The sequence below is a fragment of the Tachypleus tridentatus genome, chromosome 4 (genome assembly GCF_004210375.1).
Source record: "Tachypleus tridentatus isolate NWPU-2018 chromosome 4, ASM421037v1, whole genome shotgun sequence".
NCBI lineage: Eukaryota > Metazoa > Arthropoda > Merostomata > Xiphosura > Limulidae > Tachypleus > Tachypleus tridentatus.
In genome coordinates this window covers 95051218-95069235 of record NC_134828.1, presented here as the reverse complement: position 1 = coordinate 95069235, position 18018 = coordinate 95051218, and positions in this window count along the sequence as shown.

Below are 18018 nucleotides of genomic sequence, written 5' to 3'. Positions count from 1 at the left end.
AACGCACTTTAAAAGTTTTGGTCATTTTAAGGAGATTGCACGCCCCCATATTTTCTCTTTGAAAACGAGGGAAGCACATAAACCGTTTAAAAATGAGCAATATCTCTGCAAGGGTTTTTTGTTTTTTTTAATAATGTTCATTTTTCCAAGAAAATTGTTCTAAAACAGGAGAATTGGGTTGAAAGTTTGTTTGTTTATAGCTAAGTTCAAAGGGCTATCTGCGTTATGCCAACCACGGAAATCGAAACCAGATTTTAATGTTGTAAGTCTGCATACATACCTCTGCGTCACTGAGAGCGAATACGAAGTGCGAAGATGTAGAAGCCAAGTCGAGAAACTTGACAGAAATTGTAAAGCAGTTGCGTCACTCTTGCTCAGAGAAGCCCATTTCACGATAGAGATGTGGTTAAAATTTCTACAGGTCAGAATTTCGTACATTTAGTATAATAAATTTCAAATTTCGAAAAAGTTGAACAGCAATAGTTTCTTCATTAAGTAGAATACTGTCAAAGAAAATTAATTAAAATAAATATATCAAAAACTCAAATAATTACACTGGCAAAATTAAAGAAACTAACTTAAAAATCTCAAAATTCTATCTTCTTGGAGCCCTCTTCAAGACTGTTACATCATAAAAAATTTCTAGACCAAAAATTAACTTTACAGTGAAACTACAACAGAATCTGGGGATGTGTAAGACAGGTCAGAGGTCTGTCCTGAAATAATATAAGCACATCGCCAAATAGCAAACAAAAGATTTAGAAACAATACATACGAAAAATAATAGAATATGCCTATCCGGTATAGTTAAACATAGCGTCAAAGAAAATACAAATAAAACACTAGATAACTTAATATTCATAGGTGCATACAAATCCCAAGTTCAATAAGTTCCTGTATCTTAAACAACTATGCCAACATAAAAAAATTTATGATAGACTTCTAAACAGATCGTACACTTATCTTCAGAAATATCAACAGAAAATGAATTACCACGCACGCTGGATTGCAGTATCATACATGATGGAAATGAGCCTAAGTACCTCTAGCCCCTAAATATGTAATATACTCATAGCAACCAGCCACCTACTACTAGACTTACCTAATATATCATTTACCTAGAGTATACATTGTGAGTTCGAAAGGAAATTTCTGTTAATACAGATAAAATATGCTACAAAATGGAAAAACATTAAGAGTATATGGGGATTTTACAGCAAAATGCATACTAGTTCAAATGATGAACGTTGAACATGAATGGACACGTCCCTGATAGGGGAACTGGAATTACGAAGTGATTTTAAAGTGATATCAACACGCTCATTTGTGCGACCGTTCGCCATTTAATCAATACAACAAAACGTTTGTATAGGAGGAAGGAGAGATGGAATTTCCACACCTGATCCTCCCATACCCCGATGATTTCGTCCGTCCACATGATAGCTGGATTTTTTATTAATGTATGTTTTCGTTATTATGGAAAAGAAGTCAAAATGCTGAAAATATCATTTATAATCTTTGATTTGTTGTATTTTTTTATGGTGCGAAGTCTGTTGAAACTCAACTATTTACAGTAGCTACTGTAGTAACGATATAGGGTTATTTTACAAAATAACAATAACAAATTATATTATTTCTTTGATAATGTTTCTACAGGTTATGTTCTCTCGTACTTTGCATAGCTACGTTCACAGTTAATAAGAGTTGTAACAGAAGTTTTAATACTAATGGTACCAACACTTAACTCCAAAATGCGAAACTTGTTAATCAATCAAATAATCAAAAAAATGCGATTGCACTCTAATGAGTGCTACGTTTTGAATTATAAACATTCTCCATATAATTCAATGTTGCATGATCTGTCCAAAGTATAAACGTTTGTCTACTTCTAGCAAACAACTAAATTCTAATATTAAAAATGTAGTTTACAAAGTTCCTCCATTTTTGTATTGTGAAATCATCTGAATATTTTTAATATAAAAATAAAACATTACTTTAAACAATTTTTCTGATTTTCAAACTGAACCGCTTACACATTACACAATAATATATCACTAATTCCATGTATTCATAAATTGTATATTCATTTCTATATGTTAGGCAAATTCCTCAATTATTACATCATCATGATTAGTAGCTCCTTCTAGCAAACAACTAAATTGTAATATTAAAAATGTAGTTTACAAAGTTCCTCCTTTTCTGTATTGTGAAATCTTCTGAATATTCCTAATATAAAAATAAAACATTACTTTAAACTCTCCTCTCCGCATGTTCCCATTTAGGGTAATTCATTATATTAAAGTTGTATTCCTGAAGTTTTTGAATTCACCTGTCATTCTACGTTTTGAATTATGAACATTCTCCATATAATTCAATGTTGCATTATTACACCATAAATATGATTATCTACAACAATGACATATTTAAAGAAGAGAATCCCTAATTCATACAATTTTGTAAAAATTTACATAAGGTCTAAACACTGAAAAGCACGTACTGGATACCATTTCCAGATGGGTGTACAATTAAATAGTGTGGTACATTTAATTTCAAATTTTAACAAAGATTCAGACCTTGCTAACTTCATGGCTAGCTATGACTATGTCACCTCATGAGATAGACGTTACACAAGCAAAGAGATTATCATATATTTATATATCGCAACAGAACGCCTGCACAGAAATTTCAAAAAACATAGTTTGACATATCTTGCTACAGGTGAGTTTTTAATTAATTAGGAAAGAGCAAATGTATCAGTTATTTTTTGCGACACAGTGTTATGCTTAATTTTAACTAGTAGTATTACTAAATAATACTACTATTATTTTAGTATTACTAAAACTCAGTGAAAGTGATTTTAATATTGTTGTGATGTATTTTATTTAACAGGTTCATTTGGATTATTTGCTACAAATAATTCCAAGTCCAGTCCACATGTTGGTTTGTTTGTATTGAATTTCCCGAAAAGCTACATAATGACTATATGCTCTAGCCGTCCCTAATTTAGCGGTGTAAGACTAGAGGGAAGGCAGCTAGTCATCACAACCCACCTCCAACTCTTGAGTTACTCTTTTACCAAAGAATAGTGGGATTGACTGTCGCATTATAACACTCCCACAGCTAAAAAGGGCGAGCATGTTTGGTGTGAATAGGATTCAAACTAGCGACCCTCAGATGACGAGTTGAGTGCATTAACCACCTGGCCATGCCCCCCATGTTGGAAATGAATTAGCTTATTTTTTATTTAATACTTCCTACAAGCCACTTTCACTTGTAGACCATACTTCAAATAATGTTTTATAAAACTGACGAAAATTAACACATGCATCACTCAGAAATACTAAACTAAGTTGTATAATTTCAATCACAGATGCAATAACTCTCACCAAATTAACTTAGTTATTAATATAGTATTTCACTGATTCTCTTACTTTTAGTTTGCGATCTTAAAATAAATGAACAATTAATACTTTTGAATAATATATATCAATTTATTTGTAGTTAAGCTACACAATGAGATATCTCTGCTCTGCCCACCACGAGCATCGAAACGCGATTTCTAGCTGTATAAGTCTGCAGACATATCGCTTTGCTACTGGGGATAGCCAGGTTAATATATTAATTTGTAAAAACAGAATGCTACGTCAGCTTTCAAGTAAAGATACAGCTAAGATGACAAAATTTACTTTAACTGTCAACTGTAACTTTTTTAAGAAAGTTTTATGTAAAATTCATTCTAAATTCATTTATAAACAAACGTTACTTGATCATGTTGTGATATAAATTTGATTTTTGTTTGTTGGAACAATAATGAATTATCACTTCACTTAGGGGGACTTGGGTAAAATATAGAGGCAGTTGCACCAATATTTAATATGATTTATTAATTTATGGCACAATAAATCTATATAAAACTGTGTAGCATGTGCTATTTCAATTTTTTTTAATGATATAGAAGTTAATTAAATCAAATGTTCTAAAATACACCAACTTAAACTTTAAAAAAAAAACACATTTCTGGGGCTCCACTCCCTTTAATCACCAATAAAATTCCATTCTTTACTCTTTTGAAACTGGAAATTGTGCTCATGACTTCAGCTATATCGTATCTGTTTTATCATTATTATCTAAATTGGATTATTCCATTGGAATACAACATAATGTTAACATTCATAAAATCAAGTTACTGTTCTATTTAAAGACGAATAACATTTGTATTATTAGTCAAGTAAACATCGTGAAAGTCAATGTGCAAAGGTAAAAATGTTGCACACCATATACAAAAAACAGAAATTTTTTTATGACTAAAATGCTACAAAGTAGCATTCAAAAAGCACTAAATGTGTATTTCATTCTAGATTAGATAGGTGAACAATTTTGGTTTCATCTAAAGTCTCAAAAAGTTCTAAATGTGTATTTCATTCTAGTTTAGATAAATGAACATTTTTTTGTTTCATCTAAAGTTTCAAAATGTTTTTACATACGTATGCATGTTGGCCTGTATTTAGATTTGATACTAAAGACTTGGGTATTAAATAAAGCTAAACTGTTGTTGACCTAGTTACACATGGTCTTAGGTAATTCTCCTTTGATATCAAGTGTTTTTTTCAATTGGGAGATGTTATTTTAGGAAAGCATAGTTGAATACCATTTTTAGATATTGGCAAATCTTGTTATACCTCCCTTGTATTGCTTTTGTAGTGACCAGTGGTGACCTGATTAATGCATGAATTCTGGAAGAGATGACACTGTTGAACTTCACATACAGTATCTCCACTACCTAGGTACTTAAATCATATTCAGATTGAGTTCAGATCTTTCATTGGATATCTGGTGAAAGACCTCTACATTTAAGGAGAAGAGCTGTCTATAAATACAATTCATCCATATAATTTTGATTATTTTAGTGGGAGCATAGATACCTTTTCACTTTGTTTCCACATTGCACTCTATCTCTTTCTTTAACTCAGTCTTACATAATTTCAAATTCAATTCCACATATATTCTTGTGCTTCCTCTTTTTATAGTGATTACTATCCTTACCTGCAAGGTAAATCAGTATATCTGATACTGCCACAAAAATATCATCATGAAAACTGTTAATTTTAAAAACTGTACAAATCAGGTATCTCCCAAAAAAAAATCAGTAATTGAATAATTGATTGTAAGGTATGACTCCCTGATACAAAGTCAGAGTCACATCATAAAATACTTCTATCTAGGACAGGGGTTCTTAACCAGGGGTGCCCGCACCCCTAGGGGGTGCAAAGATGATTCCCAAGGGGTGCGAGGATGCCCATGAATAATTAAAGCAAATCTATATTTTTACATAAGAGTATGCTTTATATTTTTAGCTTTTTTTATATTTAAGTTTCCAGGGGGTGCGAGAAATGATTACTGATTTGAAAGGGGTGCAAACACTGAAAAAGGTTAAGAACCACTGATCTAGGAAGAAAAATGTTAATCACAATCCTTATTATAAAAGATTTCTAAAATAGAAACTTGAAAGATAGGTGTCTAAACTTGATTATGGCCCCAAAAATGGTTATATGCATCTTAATATATGTAAGTATTTGTTAAGTACGATTACTTCCTTAAATTCAGCCAAATAATGTGAAAACTGAGTTGTGCAAAATAAACAAGTCACGGTAAAAATAAGACTATAGTCAAAACGGTCCCAGAAAGTCTTCTTGAATCTTGGTCAGATATTCAGCTCTAATCAAAACTCGGAGTAAGTAGAAGGTAAGTGGATATCTTATTTTAGTAGGTTTTCAAGTTGCAGTTTCAACATTTCATAAGTATTTCTGATACAGTCAGGTAAAACTAAGTAAACCTTCAACCAAAGGGATAGGTCCACTTAATAACGGGAGATTCAATAAAGATGGTCGTGAGGCTAAATATCTGAATAACTGAGTTTTGGTATTAAATGAAATAACAAGACTGCGTATAAGCTGAAATACAAAATTTACGAATTTTATTACAGTAAACATGAAATACAAACACATTGTATGCATCTATTTTTATAGGAAAAAAATAGTGTTGCTTTTATTGGATTCTCCTTTTAAGGTACTTCATTTCAAGATCCTTTTCCAAACTAAATCTAGCATTTCTTAATTTGCAAGGAACATAGTATTTACTTAAGAGTGACTAATTCTCACCACAGGACTGACATCCTCATCCATTACAAGTGAGGCTATAGACTCTAGAAATCACCTTAATGACCACTGCAATACATTGTTGATATCCTTGAATAATGTTTGTTATTGAAGCAACATCCCCTTCTTTCTATAGGCAGAAAAAGTATTGTCCATTTTATAACAACAAACAAAGGAAGTTAGAATGAAATCAGCTTAATGGCTTTATAAATATGATTCATGAAATCATTACGTGCAGAGTAAATAATAAGTTCAGAAAAAAATATATTATAATCCAAGAAGAAGCTAAGAATGATATAATATTCATATACCACATTTTCTTTCTTTTCTACTTCTAGATTTTCTTCAGGTCAACAATGTTAATTTTAATGTCATGCTCTTGGCAAGGAGTAAGTTAACTTTTTCTCACCCCTAAAGCCACTCATGTACTACACAAACATCAGAACCCTTAAACAAAAGAAATACAATGGATAATTTACATTGGACAAAAATGCTCTATAATTTAGAAGTACGTTAAGAAAAAAACATTGCAACAAAGGTAGTGATTTTAATGTATTTCTTCATCATATAAAGAAACAGCTTTTTAACAGTGAAACCACATATAAAATAAACTATTTACACAAATGCACACATACATATAAACTAATAGAGAACTGTTGACAATTAAATTCACACATGAAATACAATTAAGAAATTTAAAAAGGAAACACTTTATATAACAGACTTATGCACATAAAACATTAACTGTGTGATTATTAACACAGGCTGAATGCATTACTTCACAAAACAAAAGTAAACCTTTAATTGTGAAAATACAAAATATAAAATACATAGTGAAACATCCTCTAACAAGTAAAAGCAACGCATTTGCTGTACACAATAAAAGAAGAAAAATCCTTTAACGATTCTATATAACCTTAGTTTTGTATAGTAATAAACACATTCCCTGTTGAGACAGTGGTAAATCTCAAGGTTTGCAATACTAAAAATTAGGGAGTTCAATTCCCTTGGTGGGCCAAGCCTGATGTGGCTTTGTTATACTGAAACACACACATAAGAAATACAACTTTTAATATGAAATAAAATGAGGCTAAATACAGAACTCACTACATAACCAAAAGGTATCTTACCATGACATTTCAAGATACACTTAGTTATCATATCACATATGAGTTGAACCTTTAAAAAACATAACAACAAAGAATACTTTTAATAACTAAGTCACAGTTATCAATGAACATTTACAAATAATATTTATCAACATTAAGAAAGATCAACTATTATAATATAAAATCAAGTTCAAAATATATAAAAATGAAATGAACCATTTAAGACGAATATTCATAGATAAAATTTAAATACAGTAAATATATGAAAATAAAAAACTTTTTTAAGTAACAACATAATACAAGGCCATTTAACATAGATAATCATATGAGACAGATTTGGAATGAAAGGAAGACTAAGATACACTTGCATATAAACAATATTTTTGAGTTATACATTGGAAAAGTATACAAAATATACACACTAACTCAACTGCAAACACTAGGCCTAGCTTTTCTCACCTCAATCACAGTACTACATCTCTAAAGCAACTGCTGATGAGCAAGTGACCACCATAGTAGAGACGGCTGAAGTCTTGGGCCTGAGCCAAGACTTTCCTCTTCTGTACCAACTCCTTGCATAGCTGACAGATGATCTATTCAAGTTGAAAATAAAGTATTTATCTTAGACTCAAATAGTTCTTATCTTAGATTTATGGGGTCCAGGCCTATATCCACTTTTCTGTAATATACTAACAGTACTGTTTCATAACCAGAATTTTCAACAAAATCAATTAATGGAACATTGATGTTTATATGTGGGATTCTTATCAGTTCAGTCCTCATATTCCATGTGTATATCTCATGGGACCTCACGGGTTGCTGTGACTTGTCTTCACCTCATACTTTGAAACTGCAGGCTCTACTGGTGTTAGAGCTAATGCTGGCATCTGGCTTATTAAAATCCTTCATGTAGCTACATTACCAGATGCAGTGGTGGTCACTAGCAGTTGCCCTTATCCACTGAATCTGAAATGTTTTGCAGGAATCTAGCTGACCTTCAAAACAATTTTGAATCTGTAAATGTTCTTCTTAGTTTCTGGATGTAGTGGTCCAACCAGAGGTGGCCACACATCTGGTGAAACTCCCATGAGGTAATCGAACACACACATAGCTGAACATTTGATGGGTAATGCTTGATGGAGAACTGCAACTTCCTCTTCATAGAGGTTGAGAAAAGTTTCAGATATTCCCTTAGTTTGTAGGCTGCCTGTAAGCATGATTCTGTCAGTGGAGTTGGATCCACTCTTTTCTCTGTTGCTAGTATCAGAATGCCCAAGATAGTCTTGGATACCTATGGTCTTTCTATGATTAACAGAAGTCACTTGGCCCAAGAGGATTTCAGTGGTTAATCTGATAAATGATGTATTGAGATCCCTCATCTCAGGTACATTGCCAAACAATGCATTTTCATCTATTGGTTCTGTTGTACCAAAGATTAGGGCAGCTCTAAAAGTCTTTGGGATTGGCCTCTAATATCAGCTTTTTGGCAAAGTTTCAAGTGTTTTGGAGGTTATTATCAAAGCTTTCTCTGTCCTTGGCAGTACAAAAATGGGGCTTCAGCATTAATGTGAAAACACCACTGGCTAGTTGAAGACAAGATAGCCAAATTAATGAAGAGCCTGATATTAAGTAGTAAAATCTTACGAAATGGACATATTTCTGATAATTTCATAAACTCATAAGCATTTCAGTTCAATTTAACTGAAGTTCCCTGAGACATAGCATGAATCTTTCCACTAACAGAAAGCAAAAGACTCATTAGGAAGTTAGAAGACTCATAACTTGCTGAATATTTCAATTTTAAATTGAAACATTCTCATATAAGTATCAATGAACCTAACAGGTACATTGTATTTTCAAATAATACCTAAGAGGTCAGAATTCAGATTTAACCTCATATTCACAAATTATTAATCTCCAGTTCAAATCCTTTGTTTACAATAGTATGTTGCTTATTAACAATTGTGCTAGTTATTAATTAATATTAACTTTAACTTACAATAAACTTTGTACTTAAAATCAAACTAAAAACCGTCTTGGCATTCATAATAGCTACTCAAATAAGTCTTTCTTAAATTTTTACTTATGATGATTAGGATATATTGTTTCAACAGTTAAGTACCCTCATTGTTAATGATAATTTCAGCCATAAAACCAATAATGTATAAGGAGATTCAGGTTAGTGATTGAATAATATACAAAACTAACACTGTCAAAACAATTATTTCATATTAATAATAATGGCATGGCAAAACTTTTAATGAAAGTAACAATAAATAAATGATATGGTATAACATTTCTCAAACACCAGCTGTCACAATCACTTTGCCAGTAAAAAAAAGAAAAAAAAAGTTTAAAAAACAAACAAGCATCAACAGAATATTTGTATTTACATCATAATAGTTTTATCATTATACTTGAATTTTAGTGGTCCACAATAGTTTATGGAAGCAATGAGCTGGGCCCTATTATCAAATGATATCTTTTCAGGAATACAGAAATAAGAACTGTTTGTTTTAAGTAATGTCATAGAAATAAATTTCTCTGTTCTTAAAAATTCCCTTTGAAATTTCTTTTTTACCAAATAAAACCCATTAAGCCACTCTTACTGTATAACATTAGACAAGAGTGACAATTAACATTACACTTCCCTTCAATTATTGATTTCTTGACTAAATGATTTTCCTAGTTCTTGATGACCAGACTCTAATGACATGTTGTAGTGCAAGCATTGTATCTCACAATATCAATCAATAGCTCAGCAAGAAAAGAGCTCAACTTCCTTTCAGTCATTGGTTTTTTTTGACCAAATGACTATCATACCCTGTGGTAATCAAGTGGAAATCACATAATATTGTAAGTACATTGCATGGTAAACATCATTTTATAGTTTGAAAACCAAGGATCACTACATCCTTCAGCTATTGTGTCTAACATCTAGATCCAAAGCATTCTCATCCGTTTCATCCTGAACTGCTAAATAAGTACCCTCAGGTCTCTATTCATCATCTTAAAGACCCAAATGTGATAAAACATTGGGTTTATTCTCAACTGTCTTTACAATTTCTTTTTTATACCCTGGGTAGAGCACGTTCACTAGAGGTTCAGTGATCACGTATGGATTCAGCTTTCATGTACTTCTTGACTGCTGTAACTTGTTAAACTCTTTCCATACGGGATATATTGCAACTAAATTGTAACCACCTAAATAATCATGAATAACCATAAGATTAGTCACACTATAACCTTTGATAATATAATGTACTTTCATGAAATTTCATATACAATCAGTAAACATCACGAGTTTTTGTGTATAAAAAATTGGGATTCTCAATTATTTATTTTTTACTAAACATTTATTCATAAATTTGTCGAGTCAAACTCATTCAAAGTAAATGTTGATCCGAGTGCAAAGTTATTTTCATGTTAAGATTAGAAACACTTTTCTTCATGTAAAAATTGTCAAATTTAATTTTCATAATCTCTAACACTTCCTATATAAATACCAAACTTTTCTCACAAAAAATTATACTTTATCTGTTGTTTTCGCTACCCTAACTCTGTATGGGGTCGGCCATTTTACCAACCCACTATAAAAAAACAAAAACAGAACAAAAATCTAAATTACACTTCTTTTTTTTTCATAATAAATGCAAGTTGTAACAGCGCTTCCAAATTGTTTATCATAGCTTAATAATATACAGTTGAACCATGTCTAAAAGTATTCCCTACATGGCCCAGTATGGCCAAGCGTGTTAAGGGTTCGCATCCCCGTCGCGCCCTTATACTCGTCGGGGCGTTATAATGTTACGGTCAATCCCACTATTCGTTGGTAAAAGAGTAGCCCAAGAGTTGGCGGTGGGTGGTGATGACTAGCTGCCTTCCATCTAGTCTTATACTACTAAATTAGGAACGGGTAGCACAGATAGCCCTCGAGTAGTTTTGTGCGAAATTCAAAAACAAACAAACAAACAAGTATTCCCTCCAAACGAGTTGTAAATCATTCGGCGAACGTACACCTCACACTAATTTATCTGTTACCTAAGACATGAGCTACTCATGAGCGTATCATGATTTTTTTTATTATTTTCACCATCTTGTCTAATCGAGCGTAATGAGTTTCTAATGTTTAAAAGTTAATTACTTTAATAATAGCGAATAAATAACATACATGAAAAACAAGAAATATGATACTTGCCTAGATCTTTTTTTCTACTGTCAACTACGAATGGAAATTAAAATTACTTTTTGTTACGAATGGCAATACGAAACAAATATTTTTTTATTTAAATACATTTAACGTACCTGAGAGCACAGAATAATAACACGAAAAACAGGGAATATCATATGACTATCATACTTCTTTTTGCTTCCTCATTATATATTAAAAACTTAAAACTTCAACTTAGCTCATGGGTATGTTTCCTGCCGAAATAAAGTTTGAACTAAAATAGACAATTCTCTATGCCAAAAATAAGTTTATATAACATGTCTCATGACAGAGTAAAAAGTTGGCTTTCTATTTGATATAAATAATACAGTATTAAACGTTAGAAAGAACTATTGGCAATTTGTGAACGAGAGGATGTGAACACATGTCTGACTTTCAAATTTGTGGGTCCTTAAACAAATAAGACTCAAAAGTAAAAAAATAAATAAATAAATGCAGTATTTTAGTGCATAATTAGTTGTTATTATTATATTGATACTTTCACAAAGTATTCGTATTAGTGGTAATGAACCACAAATAAAATATTTGATTTACTTTTATTTTAAACTAAGTAGTTAATAAAATGTCACAATGCATATTTGAATTGTTGTTAAATTGTTCTATCATCCCTGGCGTATACATGTACTTTGGGATAATTTCAAAATAAGTTTAATATCAAATGAGTTTAAGGTTATTTATTTTAAAGTTATTTTAATTTTCACCTTAAGGATAAATCTGAAAGAGAAAAAAAAACAAAAGAGGAGGAACGAAAAATATGATACACATAAACATCATATGTTTTCTACCTGCTTTTATTAATATAGAAATTCACATTTTTTGTTTAGCTAGTTTCTGTACAATTTTAGCATAAACTGCAACATTCTTTTCTAACCAAGTGGGTAATTTCTGTATGTTACAGTCGGCGAATGCTGCGAGAAAAGAGCCCCTGAAATTAAAATAATATGAGCTTTTAAAATCAAAGCAGCTACTTGTGTTAAATTCTTCTTTCATTATGACAATATTACCCGAGACTTATCTTGATAGAATGAAAACTGACGACCTACTCAACGATCTGGTAGAAGTGAATATCCATTTGTTTGTATAAATATACATGTTGCATGTTTTTATTTGATTGTAATAAATATTGAATTAATTTTCTCACATTTGTTCAGGCTTTTCGTTAAAACTCAATCAAGTGTTTAGTTTCAGACTACTCCCAATTTTCCTGGTCGATCCTGCTATTATTATTGCATCCAACTAATATTTGTGAAGGAATCAGTTCATCTGAAAATATCATATATGAAACATCCAAAACATGTTTTATGAACTTTCCTTTACACACTATTCTTGAAATTCTCGCTAATTAAATTTCATATGACTTGAAAAGCCATAAATTAGCAAGAACAATCAGAAATATTGCATACCCTCGCCCCGGCGCTGCTTTTCTACATTGCATGCATTTGTATCAGATAAAATAAACTCTGAAAATCCTTCTCAGATAGAGAATGATCATTGATCGGTTTTGGTTGAGTAATGAGGAGGTTCAGCACAAAGAAATTTGGTACAGATCTAATCACACTTTACAATTGTTAACCGAAAACCTCGAAAATGCGCTATCTCCTCATTATAAAAACGCTTCACAGTAATCGAGAACGAGAATCTTGATCAAATTTGGGAATAATTGTCCCATACTGATTTCCCATCTTGTATAAAGATTTTGTATATGTAATTCTATTCGTTAACGATATACGTGCGTGGAAACACACACCCACATACACGAACCCGATTGCATTTACTCTCTATTTGTGCCGGTAATGATTGTTAATTATTTTATTTTACGTTACTGCTTTGTTCAGCGTCATTTGGCATATTTTTTTCAGGTGGGTGTATGCTGGATGGCTCACTGTTACTAAAGAAGACTAACAACAAAAAATGATATTGAATTTAACATAATAGATTAGAGCCACAGCAATAATTGTAAACATCTTTAATAGTTAAGGGACATAACGCTGATTCATAAACATGTTCATGGCATTTCTATCATTTTTATGTTAAGAATCACACTTTTAAACGTATTATTACAGTATCGTATACGTAAATTCTCATATTGCTCTTGTTTCCAAGCAACCAATTGTAGATTTAAATTAGGGTTTGACAGACTTGAAGGCTACGACATTAATAAAATAGAAAATATAACTGACAGGAAAACATGTACAACAGGCGTGAAACATAATCGTATTTTAAAATCTGTGCTTAATTGTTACTATTGTAATGCTAGAAGTAATATAAATATTGATGAATTCAAAGCAGTTGTGGAAACTGAGGATTTTGATACTATGGATATCACTAAGACTTGGTCTGAATTGAACAATTTTGATGAGAGAAAAATTTTCGAAATACCAGTCTACAGATTATATTCTAGAGATAGAATATTGAAAATGTGGAAGATTAGTTTTATATGTGACGAGTGAATTGCATTCTGTTGAGGTGGACCATATTAAAGCAAATAGCACTGTGATTGAGTCAGTTTGGCTTAGTCTTAGTTGGAATTAAGGGAAAGGTCATGTAATTCGATTTGTTTTAGACCAGCAGGCCAGAATGTAGAAATTAATGAGAAACTGTGTAACGAGATCGTAACAGTAGTTGAAAAAAGACGCTGTTATTATTGGAAAGTTTTGAGTCTGACATTGAGAGGAATAAGATTTTGAAATTGATGAGGTTACTTTTATACATCAAATGGTGATGGAACCTACAAGAGAGGAAACTATGTTAGATTTGATATTAACATCCAGTGTGAATACAATAAACAGTTTTGTGGTTGGTGAGTATTTAAGTACCAGCAACCATTGCACTACTATGTTCAGGATTTTACTACATGTAGAATTGAAAATGAATAGGACCCTGATCTCAAATTTTAGGAAAGCCTATTTTGATGGAATTAAACATAATCTGGTTTCTGTAGAGTGAACTAAAGAGTTGGGAGGGGATCTTAAATAGACATGGGAAGTGTTTAGGGAAGAATTTATATTTATACATATTTTCTACAGAAAAAAAAGGAGGGTAACAGAACAGAATAAGTCAGTATGGTTTAGTAAAGGTTTAAGAACTCATATTATGGATAAATATAATATATTCAAGAAATCTAAACTTACTGGAAACAATAAGGGCTGAAAGGACCATAGGAATGAAGAGAGCTGAATAACAAGGAAGTTAAAAGGGCAAAAACAGCACATGAAAGATGGTTGGCTGAGAGAGTTAAATCAAACAATAAGGAATTATTTAGATATATGATGGGTAAGTAAAGTGTTAAGAAGGAGATTGTGCCTCTTAAAAATGAAAGTGAGGAGCTAATCTAAAAAAAAAACTGAGATGGTAAACGTATTAAATTATGCATTCTCTTCAGTTTATATGAAGAGAGATAAAAGTATTATGCCTCAAACAGAGCACTTAATGTATGGAAAGAATACTGAGATTTTAAGTTCTGAAATTGTGAGAAAAATGTTGGTAAACCTCAAAACTGATAAATTCTGTGGACCAAACAACTTTTATTCTAGAGTTTTTAAAAAGACTTAAAAGATTTATTTGTGAACTGCCAGCTAATATATTTTTTATATGTCAGTGATTAGTGTAGTATTAAAAGATGGGAAGTTGGGTAATGTTAGTCCAATACCTGAAGGAGGTGATAAACACTGTACATGCAATTATAGGCCAGTTAGTCTTACATCACTAGTTGGAAAGGTTTCTGGAGAGCGTGGTTAACAATGCATTACAGAGTCACTTAAAACAGTTTGAAATGGTGTCAAAGACCAAGCATGGTTTCACTAAAAAAAGATCTTGTTTAAAAAAATCTTCTGACATTCTTTGAAGATGTTACTTCAAGTGTTGAAGGAAATACTGTGGATTTGGTTTACCTTGATTTTCAGAGTGTTTGATAAGGTGCCTCACAAAAGACATGTTACAAAAACTTATATCTGTGGGTGTAGGGAAAATGTTATTAAATTGGCTGGAGAGTAGACAGAAGTAATAAATGGAGTTAGATCTCATTGGATCACAGTTACATGCAGTATGAATCAGGGTTCTGTGCTGGATCCTCTGCTGTTTGTAATTGATGTTAATGATACTTATTCTGGAATGACTAACAAAATTTTGAAGTTTGCAGATGACATTGAGATTTTTGGGATGGATAACCATATCAAAGAGGCTGCAGACTTATAGCGAGATTTAAATCATTTGATGCATTGGATCAATACATGGTAGATGATGTTTAAGTGTCCAAAATGTAAAGGTGATGCATCTAGGTTTTCACAGTTCAAGTTATTGTTATAGTTTAAATGGTAATACATTACCATGGTTGAAGAAAAAATCACGATTTTGTGATAGAAAAAATAATTTGTCTAAATAGTATGTTACAGCTGGCAATAAGGCTAATAGGATTTTGAGTAGCATCTATGAAAATAATGAATACAAGATGAAGGATATTACATCTCACTGCATTGTTCACTTGTAAGGCCTCATTCGTAGTACAAGATACAATCTTCGATTTCCTTCCTCAAGAAGGACATTGAATTGTTGGAGAATGTTCAGGGAAAAGCCACTAAAATGATACTTGGGATGGTGTGATTGTTCTATGAGGAGAGGATAAAATCTCAACTTTTCTTCTCTCAAGAGGAGAAGAGTCAGAGGTGATTTGATTGAGGTGTTTAGGATCACATTAAGGGTACCAATAATATAAATCCATCATACATTTTGTGTTTTGCAGTGAAAACAATAGGACAATGGGAAATTAATTCAAATTTTGGCAGCATAGGAGTCTTTAGCAGTTTAGACAGTATTACTTTTCAAACAGGGTGGTTAGATTTTGAAACAAGCTACCTTTAGGTGTGGTGGAGGCAAAAAGTTTAACCGAGTTCAAAGAAAAAAATGGAATGAATACATGAGTAGTCAGGGGTGGTTATAGTTTGGAGATGGAAAAGGCATCCATGATGGACTAATAAGCTCAATTTTTATCCCTTTAAAACGTTATGAAATTTTATTATTAATTACTGTAATACGATAGATCATAATATTTATGAGTTACATATAAGTCATGATTTTATTTTATTGAGATTTATTTCAAATTGGTTTTAGAGTGATTTTATTCCAGTATGAATTCCAAGATTTTTCTTGGAAGTGATTTTAGTAGAATTAGTGTAGGTTTAACTGTAATTTATAAAGTTTACATGTAGTTAACATTAACTATCACAGAACCTTGATGTCACTTAATCTTCAGTTGTCTCATAACGACTGTTAACTTTATAGAAAAAAAAATCAGAAAAAGCTTAAATTTTGATACTTTCAGCCTACATATTAACTGTCCTTAATGCTGGACATGTTTCAATTTGTTCACATTTATGTATATGTATATGTCTAATGGACACAACAGATGTATTGTAAACAGAAGTTGATCATGTTATTTTCCAGTTTATAGTCTCTTTTTATGTCATATTACTTTCATTTCTAAACAAATTATGTCCTTGATTTAGTTATTGTATTTGGACTTGCTATCCCTGGTCCATTTGGTGGAATGTCATAAGTGATGCACATTATCCCATCTTTTTATTCAAACCATGATGACACACATTATTAAATACTACTACAAGCAAAATGAGTACATGACTTCATGCTTTAACTTGTTCAATACTATATAAAGAAAATTAAATTTGAAATATACAACTTAATCAAATCAAGGTACTTTACAGAAAACAATACAGTGTTTATTGGTACAGCGTGCTATGGGTACCATAAAAAAAACAATTTTAGTATTATAGCCCCTCAGTCTTAATGATAAGACAGTTGTGGGCCAGATGTTTGAGTACTTTTAACATAGGCAGACATTCACAAAATTATATTTCAACAAGGTGATAATTATTATATGCTAGTACTACTTCAAAGATATAAACAATTTCATTTCATATTACTATTACTTTAAATGAGCAACAATTAAGCTCTTAACTGGGATTTATTTTAAAGTTTAGAGACTGATTAATGGAACAAAAAGCAAGTTTTGTTTGATCAATAATTATAATTAAATAATAAAACAGAAAAATAACACAAGTTTGATATTTACTGCATTAGATTAGGAATTAACAACCCATGACAATGCATTCTGTTCTTAGCCATGAAAGATTCTGCACTGATGTACAGAGGAAAAAGTACAAAATATATTTATTTTACAAAAATTGTAGAAATTGTTAGTTTATGGAAACTACTTTATTAGTGTTAATACACCATGTTTACATATTGTTATTATAAACTAAACTGCTAATTAGGTGTTCAAACTATTCACATCATAAAAGTATACTATTTCAACCTAAATCTAAAAAAAACAACAGTGGCATGTGCAGAGGGTCTTAATATTTGAATATTGATATGTAGCACCCAATAAAAAATATAACACCCCATGTTAGATTATACAAGCTACTTAGTTGTTCATTTTATTGTGTTAAAATTTGTCTGTGTAAATATATACAAAATAATAAATGTCTTCAAACATGCTACAAATAAC